Source organism: Monodelphis domestica, chromosome 1, assembly GCF_027887165.1.
Source record: "Monodelphis domestica isolate mMonDom1 chromosome 1, mMonDom1.pri, whole genome shotgun sequence".
Classification (NCBI taxonomy): Eukaryota; Metazoa; Chordata; class Mammalia; order Didelphimorphia; family Didelphidae; genus Monodelphis; species Monodelphis domestica.
The window spans coordinates 84,262,808-84,278,088 of record NC_077227.1 but is presented as its reverse complement, the minus strand read 5'-3'; positions in this window follow the sequence as shown (position 1 = coordinate 84,278,088).

Here is a 15,281-nt window from a genome sequence, read left to right as displayed (position 1 = left end):
TTCCCATCCCCCAAAACATTTGTTATGCTTGAGGAAAAATGATAATGAATGTAAGATTAATTATGTTCTACTCATAAGGATTTTTAAGTATTCTGTGTGATTCTCACAACTATCCTTGGAATTAGACAAGATGATTCCATTTAGCAATTAATCACTTATATGTATAAGTCACCATATTATTCCCCAGAGGAATAAAGGAAAAAAGGAAAACAGTTCTAATCATCAAGGAGCTTGCACTCTATTGGGAGATACCAGATAAACACAGTAAAATAAAGGCAAACAAATTGAAATGGACAAGAGCACAATGAGATCAGGAATAAATTTCCAGAATCTTTGAAGCAAGCTAGGAACTCAAAAGAAGCAGGACATGCATTCCAGGCATGGAGGCCAGTAGACAGAATGCTAAATGTGGGAACCAGCAAATAGGCCACTTTGTTGTGAAGGAGACTAATATAAAGAAAATCAAGGAAAGCAAATTAGAACAAGATTGTAGAGGTCTTCAAATGCCAAGCTAAGTATGTCTTAACTTAGAGCCAACAAAGAACCTCAAAAAGCTTCAAAAGGTTTATGCTTTACAAAGATCTTTGGCATTGGTAGGTAGAGAGATTAGAAACCATGAGGCCAATTTAAAAACTATTGCAATTGTTCAGATGAGAGGTGATGAATACATGAATTAGTGAGATGGCCATGCAAGTAGAGAGAAGAGAACAAATAGGAAAGATCATGTCAGGATAGAATTGTCAAAGTTGGCAACCAAAGTACAAGAAAGGGAAGAATCGACAATGACACTGAGCATACAATACCTGAATAACTGGGAAAATAGGGTCTTCAAAGACAATCAGAAACTTTGGAAGAATTTAAAAGTTAGGGGCCAAAATGAGTTCCATTTTGTATATGTTGATATGCCTATGAAACAATGAGAAGGAAATGTCTAATAGGTGGTTGTCAGTGTAAGACAACTAGTCAGATTAAAGATGGAGTCATATGATAAGGAATGTTAATTGAACCAATGGAAACTGATATGATCAACAAGAATAAGTATAAAAAGATATAAGAAGTGTTCTAAGGAGAGTCTTGAGAGTTATCCATGCTTAGTGGAATGGAGTTGGATGACCCAACAAAAGAGAGAGAAGGAACAGTCAGACAGCAAAAGACAAGATGAAAGTAGTCACAGAAGTCAAGTAAAAAAATATATGTATATGTATGGATAGATGTATATGAAGAGCGATGACCAAAAGTGTTCAAAACTGTGTAGAGTACCACTGAGAAAAGGCCATTAAATCATTCAGTTCAGAGATTACTGGTAATCTTAAAATAAAGCAATTTGAATTGATTGGTGGAGTCAGAAGCTAGATGAAAAGGAGACAGAGGAGTGAGTAAAAATGAAGAAACCAAGGTAAGAAATCCATACAATACTTTCTAGGAGTTAAACTTTGAAAGGGAGAAATGTGAGAAGCTTGAGAAGAAGGCAGTGTTAAGACAAGATTAGAGTTTCTTTAGTTTTGAGGATTGGGGAAATATGGATGAAGGGCCATAGATTTAAGGCAAAAAAGAGACTTCAAGATCATCTAGTCCAATCTCCTTATTCTAAAGATGAGAAAACTGAGGTTCACGGAGTGATTAGTCTGAAGCTATAAATGCAGTAAATTGACTTGAAGTCTATTCTCTTCCCACTACACCATCTTAAATGTAGCTAGAAATTGCTGAACTTGCTGAACAAGCTGAAATTGCTTACTCTAATATTGCCAATGATCTCTTAACTGTAAAATCTAATAGCATTTTCTCAGCCTTTTTCCTTCCCAATCTCTCTGAAGTTATTGACATTCTTCATCACCTGTTTCAGGAGACCCTCTCCATCAACTTCCAGAACATGGTTCTGTCCTGGTTCTCTTCTTGTCTGACCACTCTGCCCAGTCTCATTTATTAGATCATCATCCCTCTCCTTCCAACAAACTAAGAGTATTATCTAAGGAGCAGCTAGATGGCTCAATGGATTGAGAGTCAGGCATAGAGATGGGAGAGCTTGGATTCAAATTTGACTTTAGGCAGTTCTTAGCTGTATGACCTGAGGCAAGTCTCTTAACCCCCACTGCCTAGTCCTTAGTGCTCTTCTATCTTGGAATTGCTACACAGTATTGCTTCTAAAATGCAAGGTAAAGATTTGGGGTATTGGGGGGGAAGTAATATTATCCAAATCTTTGTCTTGGACTTTCTTCTCTTTCTATAATGGCTTTCTTCTTGATCTTGTCAACTCCCATAGATTTAGTTATCATCTCTCTATAGATAACTCCTAAATCTATATTCTCTCTTTTGAATCTATAATCTCTCTAATCTCTAAATCTCTCCTTTGAATTCCAGTACTGATTTCTACTTTCTGAATATCTCTATCTTGATGTCCTGTAATCATCACAATCTCAATTTGTCCAGAATAGAATTCAATTTCCTCACTTACAGGATATTCAGAGCCTACATTGTCTTTAAGATCATCTAGTTCAACCCATTCCTGAAAAATAATTATGGCTACAGTACAACCAAAAAGTAGTCTGCTAGAATTTGCTTAATGATCTCCAATAAGAAGAAACCTACTAGCTCCCAAAAGAAGCCCTTTCTGTTTTTGATCATCTCCAACTGTTTTGAGTTTTCTCTTAATATCAAACCTAGATTTGGATCACTATAACTTCTACCCATTGCTCAAAGCAGCTAAACTAAGGTATTAGAGCAAGTCTAAACTTCCTTCCAATTAAAAGTCATCCAAACAACTTAAAGGCAGTCATTCTGTCTCCCAAGTCAATGAAGAGATGTTTTCATCAAAACTTATTTCATACTGGTTTAAGAAATAGAAAAGATGATCAATAGAATGGAGTGGACTAAGCAAATAAACCTAGAAATAACCAAAACACTAGATTAATGTTTAACAAGCTTAGATACAAACTACTAAGGTAAGCTTTTTGTTTTTACAAAAACTTACAAGAATATTGGAAGTTCAACAGAAAATGGGATTTTACCAACATATTGCACCATATACTACAATAGTCTCCTATTACATACAAAGTCACACTATTCAGAAAATGATAGAACAGTAGGATAAATTATGTACTCCTGTAAACAGAAAAACATTATTAAATAACAAGATGATCATAAACAGAGTAGACAATTTAGATTATAAAATTGAATCACCTTTACAAAATTAAAATCAATGTAGTTGGAAGTGGTAAATATTGGAGGAACTGGGGGAATACAGATGCATGAATTCATTATTGGCAATGTTAATTAGTAGTCATTCCAGAAAATATTTAGGAATTATATATTTTTAAGTCACTGTTAACCTAGTGATTGCAATACTAGTCATATACAGTAAAGAGGTTAAAGACCTAGGGAACTCTCCCCTGTACACAAAATTATTTGTAGTAGTATTGCACATAAAAGAGGTGACTATGTAGAGGAGTGAGACAGGGAACTCGGAATTCAGGCACAATGTACTCCATCCCAAGCTGACCTTTCTCTGGAAGATGGGTGTTCTTCTTCAGCTTCCCAAAGTTCTCCAATCTAAGTTCAAAAATCACTTTTTCTGTGACATCTGCGTAAGAATCTGGTTGATTTCCATAGGTAATTCCATTTTCAGTGACCTTCTGGTAGCACTCATTGAGTGGCAATCAATCAATAAGCATTTATTGCACTTTTTATGCACCAGGCACCATGCTAAGCCCAGAGGCAAAGGGTCATACACAAATTTGTAGTGGATTTACTCAACATGATCATGTGACTTGTTCTTTTTTTTTAGTACTACATGCACAGGAGCATAGGTGCTAGATGGTAGCAATAATCTAAGACTGGGAAAGGCTTAAGGGAATTAAGACAAAGGAGCAAAGATTTTGAAAATTCAGGATAGTGTAGTGTTAAACTGGCTGACTAAAGGATGAGAAATTGGGAGGGAGGAGTATGTAACCAGAACAGGGTGGACAGCTTGGGAACGTGTTGAGGGATGGAAGTTACAGTGAGGATAAAGAATAACTTAGAAGGAGTTCTTAAGGTATAGGGAGAAATGACAAAAGAGATTATAATCAGATAAAGGAATTTCAGAGTTCTTGATCAATGAGGTGGAGCAGTTATAGAAATGGCATGATCAAAGGTGTGACCATCCTTGCATGGAGCTGAGGTAGAGTTCACAAGTAGGTCATGGGAGATGAATAGAATGAGGAACTGAGAGATCATGGTTTTTGGAAGAATGTAAGCATATATTGAAGTGTCCTAGTATAAACATGGGAGTTGGGTGGAGGATGACTTGGATGCAACCAAACTCACTGAAAAAGGAGTTTTTGCCTCAAAACGGCCATGTTCAGTCTGTGTGTTATTACGGTTCACAGTGGCTTCCATAGTTTCTGTCATTTATCCTTGAAACAAGACTAGGAGATATGAACTAGAGATAATATTATTCTTCCAAATTTGACATAAGAGGTAACTGACTCTGCAAAGAAATTATGGCTTGCCCAAGGTCAGTCATTTAGCCAATAAGTTTAAGAGAGATTATTTGAACCCAGGGCTTCCTGGATCCAAGACCCAGGCTTTTTCTACTCTAAACTACCTCTTGATTTGAAGATAGGTCAAAGAGCTATAAAGAAAAGCGAAGATCATAAATGTAGAGCTGGAAAGAACTTTAGAAATCCTGCAATCTAATCCCCACTTCTCCTGCCACCACCATTTTAAGGGTGAAGAAATTAAGGCTCAGAAGGATAAAGTGTCTTGCCTGAGGTGGACAGGTGTCACACAACTAAGACTCCAACTCAGACATTCTGACTTCAATAAATGTGCTTGTGACTGCAAAAGGCTGCAGAAATATACATGAATGTATGTATGTTTATAATATTTCTAGACTTAAGATGAACTAATAATATATGTTCAGTATCTTTAAAATTACATTAATATATAGAATGAGTTACATAATATACTGTAGATCAGATTGGTGATTTCTATGATATGGAAAAATCCCTCTACTCAAGCACATCTGTATCATTCTGCAACCTCTAGCTTTCGAGAGTAGCCCTGGGCACTGAGAAGCTACATAACTTGCCCCATCACAAGCTAGGATGTAGCAAAGACAAGAATTAAACTCAGCCCTTTCTGACTCAGGCTAGCTATCCACTATTGACTGAGTATGTCTTTTAATCAGTTAGCAAATATATTTTGAAGATTTGGCACAAATTATTTTAAAGTGACAACAAAAAAGACACTCCATTCTGGAAGTCCCTCCTCAGCTCCAACCTCCCTGACTTCTTTTAAGGGTCAACTAAAATTCCACCTTTCCTAATTTCTCCAAATTCCAAAGCTTTCTCTCTTTAATTCTTTCCTATTTATCCTATATATAGCTTGTATTGTATATATTTGTTTGCATCGTTGTTTCCTTCATTAGATTATAAGCTCCTTGAGGGCAGGGATGGCATTTTTGGCTCTTTTTGTATCTCTAGTTCTAGCACAGTACCTGGCACATAGAAGGTACTCAATAAATGTTGGATTAAATTGAAAGGTTCAGATGTGCTAGAATGCTCCTAATTTCTTTCCTTCAAATAAAATAAAAATACACAAGATGAGTATATATTCTACATAGATTTCTTTTTTTTTAATCCTTACCTTCCACCCTAGAATCAATCCATCCTAGAATTAATAACTATATATTGGTTCCAAGGCAGAACAGTGGTGAGGGCTAGGCAATGGGGATTAGGCAAAGTGACTTGCCCAGGGTCACACAGCTAGGAAGCATGTACGGCCAGATTTGAACTTAGGACCACCCATCTCTAGGCCTGGCTCTCAATCCACTGAGCTACCCAGATGCTCCCTCTACATAGATTTCTACTCTATGCTGACTCTTTGCCTCTCAAGGTTGGCTGACTTCAGAATCAGATACATAATTGACTTCCTTATTTCCTACTGAAATTGCCTGAGATCTCATGATTATGGGCACTCTGTCTGCCTATAGAGGTTGTGTATCCTCTGATGACGTGATGGTATATGGTTTTAAAGAGTCATTGTGGCCAAAACATTGATCACTTTTCAGTCAGTTTGGTGATGAGCCCTTGCCAACTTAGTAAGACTGGTAGTAGGAAGCCTTCCAAGTTTCGGTCTGCCAATACTTGCCCTCTGCATGCATGCATGACTTTTTGAACTTCAGGGTCACATAGACACCATAATGAGGCATCAGAGGATGACTTCATTTCAGAAGTGAAACTCGTATCAGAAGGTTGCTTGCTTATCCTTTGAACCAGATATAAGCTTCCTTATTCGTTGCAAATGCAGAGGGCAGGTCTGATTCTGAATTCTTGGACCATTACACACTTAAATGTACCTTGTCAGAAGGAAGTATCTCAAGGGCTAGCGTAACTATTAATGTTGAAATGAATGACTTTCAAGTAAGTCACTGAGACATGACTCCTGCTCCCCATTTATTCAAGGGAAGCTTTGGTAAGCATTCCAGTAAGTTCCCAACTTTCCACGGGATCAGCATATCTCTGCACTCAAAAGAAGGGGGTCGTGTAGTAAATAAAGCATGGAACATGGAGCGAGGGAGATCTGTTTTAAGTCTACAATTGAGATTAGTTGTCTGGCCAAAAGCAAGTCATTTAAGCCTGTGTTTCCTTATCTATTAAAAATGAGAATGATGACATCTACTGTCATTAGCTCATAGAGTTGTTGAGGTTCAAATGAATTATGCATTTAGGTACATAATTATGTGGACAGCTAGATGGGTCAGTGGGTAGAGTGCCAGGCCTGAAGTCAGGAAGACTTATCTCTCTGCATTCAAATCTTGCCTCAAATACTTCCTAGCTGTTTGACCCTGGGCAAGTCTTTTAACCCAGTTTGCCTCAGTTCCTTATCCAAAAAATGAGCTGGGAAAGGAAATGTCAAACCACTCCAGTATCTTTGCCAAGAAAATCCTAAATGAGGTCAAAAAGTCAGATACAACTGAAAAAAAATGACTAAAAACATAATTACATATATATGTATATATCTATATAGGCATTGTGTACTTAGGTTCATAAAAATACTTAATAATTAGATTGTTGTTATTATAGTCTATATGTGCTCTGAATGTCAAGCCCCACAGCTTGGGTTCATTTCTTCTTTTCTTTTTTAAAGTATTTTTCCATGGTTACATGATTCATGTTCTCTCCCTCCCCTCTTTTCTCCTCCCTCCCAGAGCTGACAAGCAATTGCACTGGGTTATACACGTATTATCACTTGCTACCTATTTCCATGTTATGCATTTTTGTAATAGAGTCATCTTTTAAAACCAGAACCACAAATCCTACATTCACATAAACAAGTGATAAATCAAATGTTTTTCTTCTGCATTTCTACTCCCACAGTTCTTTCTCTCAATGTGGATAGTGTTCTTTCTCCTAAGCCCCTCTGGATTGTCCTGGGTGATTACAAAGCTATTGGTAGCAAAATCTATTACATTTGTTCATGCCACAATGTTTCTGTTTCTGTGTATAATGTTCTCTTGGTTCTGCTCACTTCATTACGTATCAGTTCGTCAAGGTCTTTCTAGTTTGTATAGGAATCAAGCATAAACTGCTTAAAAAATTATAGAATAATGATGGGGGGCCATTAGAGTAGACAGCCTGGTAAAGAAGAGAAAATTTAAATTAGGAAGACTTGTGTTTAAGTCTAGCCATGTTTCCATGGATAAATCATTTCACTTTTCGCCAACAACTTTCTAAGACTCTAAGTTATGGATGAACTGCCAATCTGCATCACTGGGGAGAGTTTCCACACTAGGAGTTCCCTACACTGATGAAATCACAGGTAAGAATAAGAAAAAGGAGAGAAAAATAGGAAATATGGTCTTACTCCTAGTGACAAATCAAACTACTTTCATTGAAAAATGAGGAATGTCCAGTTCAGTGAGAAATGTCCTTTCTCTCACAAATGAGGAGCAAAGGAGTAGTAAACTCTTTATATGGGTACATCTTGCTTCACTATGGTGCCTTTGAGGAAGCAGAAACAAATTCTAGAAGGACCAAAATATCTGTTAGTTGGACCTGGATTGAAAAGGACTTGACCTTGGACAAGAATGAGAAGGGGGAAGGGGTCAAACTGGAAAGAGAAAAGGAAGTAAATAAAAATAAGGCCTCCTTTGCTAAAAGTCTGCACATAAAACCAGGAGTAAGTGAGAGAAATCTCTGTAAACTTTGAAACCTCTCCCTACCTGTTAGATACTGTTTACTATAGGGGCTAAAGGAGAGTCTCAGTCAGGAAGACCTGAGATCAAATCTACTCTCTGTTAGATGCTGGCTAGGTGATCCTGGGATTCCTTTGGGTCCAACTCAGCTATATGAATCTCTAAAATGCAGAATGATACCTGATCAGCATAGGAAGGAGTTTCCTACCCAGATCTCTATCTGAAAGAAATCACAGAGAGAGAGAAAGGGGGGGGGGGGAGAAAGACAGAGACAGAGACAGAGACAGAGACAGAGTTTCCATTTTAAAGTTACAATGGAACCTTGAAAACCAAGTCAAAGAAGGGTTCAATGGTAGAAAGAAGAAAGGTTAGGAAGGGGAGAGTGACTAGGATATGGCGTCACATCCAAGAAGACACGCCTATGTTGTCTGGGATTGACCAGTTTTTCTCCTGAACTTTTCCCACAAAGCTTTGGGACCACACCTGATGTACAGATGTCTCAAGGGTATAGATTTTGGAAGTGACTGATACTTTACCTTTTCTTGCACCAGAGAAAATTGAGAAGTTTGCCTTTGTTCAGCTCCTAACTATAAAAGTAACTTAGAACTACAGTTTCAGATGAGTTCTCATTCCTAAGATAAGAAAGAAAGAAAGAAAGAAAGAAAGAAAGAAAGAAAGAAAGAAAGAAAGAAAGAAAGAAAGAAAGAAAGAAAGAAAGAAAGAAAGAAAGAAAGAAAGAAAGAAAAAGAAAGAGAGAAAGAAAGAAAGAAAGAAAGAAAGAAAGAAAAAGAAAGAGAGAAAGAAAGAGAGAAAGAAAGAAAGAAAGAAAGAAAGAAAGAAAGAAAGAAAGAAAGAAAGAAAGAAAGAAAGAAAGAAAGAAAGAAAGAAAGAAAGAAAGAAAGAAGGAAAGAAAGGGAAGAAAGAAAGGAAAGAAAGTTTCAGCTCACAAAGAATCTCTACCTTTGGGAAGACTGGGGTCTGGAGACTAAATGTTGGTGTCACCTCAGAATAATGTTCCCAATTTTATATACTTACACTTTAATGAAACTGGAAGAGGTAAATTAATACAATGTCTAGCCAGGGTCCTAACAAGTGGAAGAAACCAATGGAATGACTTTAGCATAGTAATCTGCATATAGTTTGGTGCTTAGGAAATATTTGTTGAATTTGAGACCCAAAGAGGTTAATTTCTAATGGTGGAATTCTAGGCACTATGACACCTGGTCAGAAAGGGGATAGTTCAGAGTCAGGAAAAAGAACTTCTCTGACACTCCTAAAATCATACCAGAGTGTTACTGACTCCTCTTTCTTTTACGATCAACCCAAGTGCAATCAGTCAACCCACAAGAATTTAAATGCCTACTATATACCAGGTACTATTGTAGATGCTGTAAGACACAAGTACAAACAGTCTTTACTCACACTGAATCTCTATTCTAATGGAGAAGACAAGCCCATATAGAAGTGAACAACAAATATATAATTGATACATGTAAACATACATACAGCAGATAAATCCAAAGCCGTATGGGGAGGATTGCACTAGAAGCTGGGAGGATCAGGGAGAGCTTCATGCAGAAGACGGTGCCTGAGTTGCACATTAAAGGAAGATGGAGATTCCACAAGAAGTAGTTAAGGAGGAGGACTGACTCTTCAGGCACTGGGGATGGCCAGAGCAAAGGAACAGAGATGGAAGATGGAAGGTTGTGAATGAGGCGCAGAAAGTCAACTTGGGGGGTTGGAAAGTTGGTGGGGTTTCTTTCCAAGGAGAATAGGGGGTTTGAGTGAGAGGACTCAACTGCTGAACTGTTTGTTGCTTCTCTAAACTTGAGACTTGCCAGATTCAGAGCCTGGTTTGTCAACGACCTGATTTATTAAGTAAAACAAGGATTTTCCTGCTGGTCTCTGGGATTGCACAATTGCTCCTTGTTTATACGGAGTCAGGCAAGACCTTGACCCTGCAATATCTGGACCAGAATGGGAAACCCAGGACCTGGAAACTCACTTACCCTTTTGTACATAGTGACCCAGTTATCCATTTTGACTCCTCTATCCAGGGCTTCAATGGGGTAAGCAATTAGGAGAGAGGCAGTGGGCTCTTGTAGTCTAAGCACTAGATCTAGAATGAAAAAACCTGCATGGGGGCCCTTACTAAAGATATGACCTCAGACAAATGCTTGTCTCTCTAAGCCTCATTTTTCTCATCTATAAAATGGGGATAATGATACTTGAACTATCTACATCAAAGGGTCACTGTGAGCAAAGCACCTTAACCTTGAAGCCCAATAAAAATATAGAAAATTCATAATTCTCTTCATTATTAGATTGTCACAAAGTACCCCATAAACTGTAAAGTAGGAGAGAGACAGAGACAGAGAGAGAGACAGAGAGAGATGCCAAAGGTATAGAGAGATACCATTATTAATGAAAGAAATAGCACAGATAGGTAGGGGAAAGGGCCGGCAGCTGAACCCCTAGCCCTGTCTCTGAGCTATTAACTCCCACTTCTTATTTAGACCATCAGAAGAACAGGGAGAGTAGCAGGGATGGTGCTTGAACAGAAGAAGGGTAAGAATGGTATGAGCCTGTAACTGTGAGCCTCCACACCTTACACCCTCCCTATGTCATAGCTATTAAAGCTCAGTCCTCCATAGAGATCAATGGTGTCAAACTCAAATAGAAATGAGGGCCATTAAGCTATAAAAAGATCTATGTGGGCCACATCTTGACTGAGAATATCACACACAGTTTATATACATATATATATTTTTTAAACCCTTACTTTCCATCTTAGAATCAACACTCTGTATTGGTTCCAAGGCAGAAGAATGATAAGGGCTAGGCAATGGGGGTTAAGTGACTTGCCCAGGGTCACACAGCTAGGAAGTGTCTGATGTCACATTCAAACCCAGATCTTCCAATCTCTATATCTGGCTCTCAATCCACTGATCTACCCAGCTGCCCCCTATATATTTCTTTTATTAATATTAATACATTCGTTAAAATCAGATGGGAGCTACATTTAAACCTGATTCCGACTGTATTCTGCTATGTTGTGGGACACACGTCTGACACCTCCACTCTAAGTCCTCTCCAAGGCTGATTAAGCAAATGGGTACTCTGGAAGGATCCTGAGCTCCTCATGGAGCTCCCCGTATCTTTTCATCTCCACCATAAATCTGCCACCTGTCCCACACAGCAGCACACAGTATGTCAGGAGGGGCTCAAGCTCTGATCTAACCTTGAGTCAAGCCCTTAATTCATTCGTAGGATCATGTGATTATGATATAGAGCTGGAGGGGATCTTAGGGGGCTTCTAGTTTCATCTCTTCATTTCATAGAAGAGGAAACTACAGCCTAGAGAAGTTAGACGCCTTCCCCAAGGTCACCCACCTATATAGATGAACTTTGAGGTCCCTCTCAGTTCTAGATCCATGATCCTAAGTAACATGCCCAAGATCACACAGGTAATCATTCATGGAAGAGCTGAGATTTTAACCCTGACTCCAATTCAGCAGTCTTCCTGGCATACCCTATTGCCGCCCAAACATTTATTCATTCATTCGAGTAGTACATGAGTGCCTACTAAGTGCTGGGGACTATAGTAAGCCCTAAGCATGCAAAGACAAAATGGCATGGTCTGTGTCTTCAAGGATCTCATATTCTAATAGGCAATACAACATGTTTACAGATAAGTAAATAGCAGCTGTGTGCTTCCCAAATATGTAATTATTAGAAGAAAACACTCAAATGGAAGGGTGTGGAGGGCTCCAAAAGGCAGAGGTATAGAGAGTTAGCATTCCAAGAACAGGGTCTCTTACAGCAAGACATAGAGGCAGGAGATTCAAATTTGATTCCCAAGGAACAGCAAGTAGGTCATTTGGGATAAAAGTACCATGTGGGAGGCACTAATAATATACAGTCAGCTTAATGTAGGACTCCACTCTCATCCATCCTTAAATCCAGTCAGCTTCCAAGTCATCGATTTCCCCATCTATGAAATCTGTCCCCTTTGAAATATAATAAGCACGGTAAGGTGACCAAGCATAAGGAATCCTGAGAAGAGCTTTGACTTGAAATGCAGGAGGAGGAGGAAACTGGTCAAAAACTGGAGAAGGTTTGGACCATCAAGGAAGGAACCCTTGCCAGCAGCTACCTCTCCCCTCTAGATGACAAAGTACCTTCACTTCTACCATTAGAGAATACTTTGGCATTAAAAACATAGAATACACATTTATATACACACATAGAATATCCACACCAGAAGGGATAGAGAAAATTAGCTAGCATAATCTCTTCATTTTGTAGGTGAAAAAACAGAACCCCAGAGAGGGGGAATAATTTGCCCCAGATCATCGAGACAGTTTAGACTAGAATCAGCCATCTTCTGACTCCCTTCCCAGGTTGTCTCTCAAAGACGATGCTATTTCCTCTCTTAAAGAATGGGCTGAGAGAGCAAAAGAGAACAAAGGAGACAGACAGACAGACAGACAGACAGACAGACAGACAGAGACAGACAGAGACAGAGAGAGAAAGAAAGAGAGACAGAGAGACAGAGAAAGAGAGAGGGGAGAGACAGAGAGACAGAGGCAGAGACAGAGACAGAGACAGAGAGAGACAGAGAGAGAGAGAGAAAGAGACAGAGACAGAGACAGAGACAGAGAGAGAGGCAGGCAGAAAGCTAAGCAGGCCGGAAAAGGAGGAAATAATAGCCATCTGTTATCAAATCAAAATCATCTTAGACTTGGGCATAGAAAACAAACCAGACCAACGTCACAGTGTTGCCTGGGGCTGGCTCTGCTGGAGAGAATGTTTATACAGATCTGTTATGCTATGATTATATTGCATATATCGTGTTATGGACAATAGTCTATTATTCCACCTTTATTAAAGGATTTCTTTCCCTTTTGCGCTGTTTGTTCTCATGTGGATAATTTACTGAGAGACAGTCAGCCCGCTAGTACACTGTGGCAGGCATTTTGTGCTCAGGGCTAAGACCCCATCATAGCATTTTCACACACAATATCCCTTTGAGACAGGCAGGACCAGTGTACTTCTCATCCTTATTTAACAGATGAAGAAGTTGAGGCAAAGTCATTTGCCAGCAAAACAAACCAGCTTCTTAATTTCATTAAGTCAGTCAAAAATTGAGGCTTCTTAACAGAGTTTTCTCTTTTGCCCACTTTTTTTTTTTAATTTCCAGGATAGGGATCTGCTGACGTTCAAAGGGAGAAGGCCGGCCCGTAGTTCTGAGGTGGAAGAAATGTAGGTCAGTTACTCAGTAACAAGGAAAGACTTGCCGTGGAAAATATTCAGTACCTTTATCCAGAGAGGTTAATGTTGTCCTTCTTTAGGGAAAGATGGTCACTTCCTCAAGCCTTTCATTCTCTTCCAAACACAAGTAGAGTTTTCAGCCATGTGGAATTGTTTTCACGGGGCATCTAGCTGAAAAGGGGCTATAAAGGATTCCTCTCCCAACCCCCTCACTTTCTAGAAGGAAACTAAACAATATGTAGGTTAAGAGACTTACCCAAGGTCACATAGGGAATAAAGTACAGAGGAAGGATTTGAACCCAAGTCTTGCTCCTCCAAAGCCAAGATTCTTTTTACTGTATCCTGCTTATCTTTCATAATGTGGCCCCAGCCATATATGGAAGGATGTTTATGGATTAATGGAACATAGATATCAACTCTCTTCTCCCCAACTTCTTTCATGTCAGTGAGTTAGCCCCCAGGAGGTCGTGCCTAGTAAATGCCATCCAGACCCAGTACAAGGGTTCAAAATCAGCCTCGTACAGAGCTCTATTGTTCCATGTCTCGCCATTTGAATGGAGATCTGGATCCTAGTCCTGATTTTTCCTGTGTGACCTCAGATAAGTCACCTAATTCTTCTGAATTCAAATTTCCATAGTTCCTTGATTCATCAGGCCATAATGCAGTAGCCATGGTTTGATAGAGGATTCACGGCACTCCACTACTTATTACCTCATTGGAGGATGTCAAGCAATCCATTAGCTCTCTCAAGGCTCAATTTCCCCATTTGTAAAATGGAGAGGTTAGGGGAGAAGATAATCTCTAAGGTCTTTAACCTTTCAAAGGTCTTCACAACCTGGCTCCTTCCTATCTTTCCAGTCTCTTTACACTTTCCTCCCCTTACAATCCAGCAACACCTGCCTTCTGGCAGTGCCTCCCACATAACACTCCCTCCTAACTCCCAAACTTTTCTTTTTTCCCACTGCCCATCCCCCATGTTCTCTCCCTTCTCACCTCTGCCTGCTGACTTCTCAGGCTTCCTTCAAAGTTCAGCTCAAATTCCACCCTCTACTGGAGGCCTTTCCCAGTCCTACTTCCTCTCTGTCTCTCTGTCTCTGCTCTCTGTCTGTCTCTGTCTCTCTGTCTCTGCCTGCCCCCCTTTCATCCCCTAAAGTTGAGACTTAAAGGAAATTAGGGGAAAGTGCTAAGTGACTCAGTAGACAAAGCATTGTCACTGTGATTGTGTGCCTGGAGTCAGGAAGACCTGAATTCACATTTAGTATAGACACTCTCTAGCTATGTGATCCTAGGCAGTCACTTAACTTCTGTTTTCCTTAATCCAGTTACAATTAGACATTTAAAATTTTTAAGACTATCATTTAATTTATTCATTAATTTTTATCTATTACATTACATGATTGTATATAATTTTATTTATTTTATTATATAATAGTAATATATTATTTTATTATAATTAAATAAAAATTAGGAGAGAGAGAAAGAGAGAGAGGCAGAGGGAGACGAAGAGGGGGGAGAGGGAGAGAGAGAGGGAGGGAAAGAAGGAGAGAGGGGGGGAAGAGAGAGAGGCGGAGGGAGAGAGAGAGAGAGAGAGAGAGAGAGAGAGAGAGAGAGAGAGAGAGAGAGAGAGAGAGTGTGAAAGAGAGAGAGAGAGAGAGAGAGAGAGAGAGAGAGAGAGAGAGTGTGAAAGAGAGAGAGAGAGAGAGAGAGAGAGAGAGAGAGAGAGAAAGAAACAGGAGTTATTTGGCTAGTTAGCTGGGAGAGCAAGACCTGGGGCCACCTGACCAGCCACCTGCTCCACAAAGCAGCTGAGTAAGCCCAGAATCAGACCACA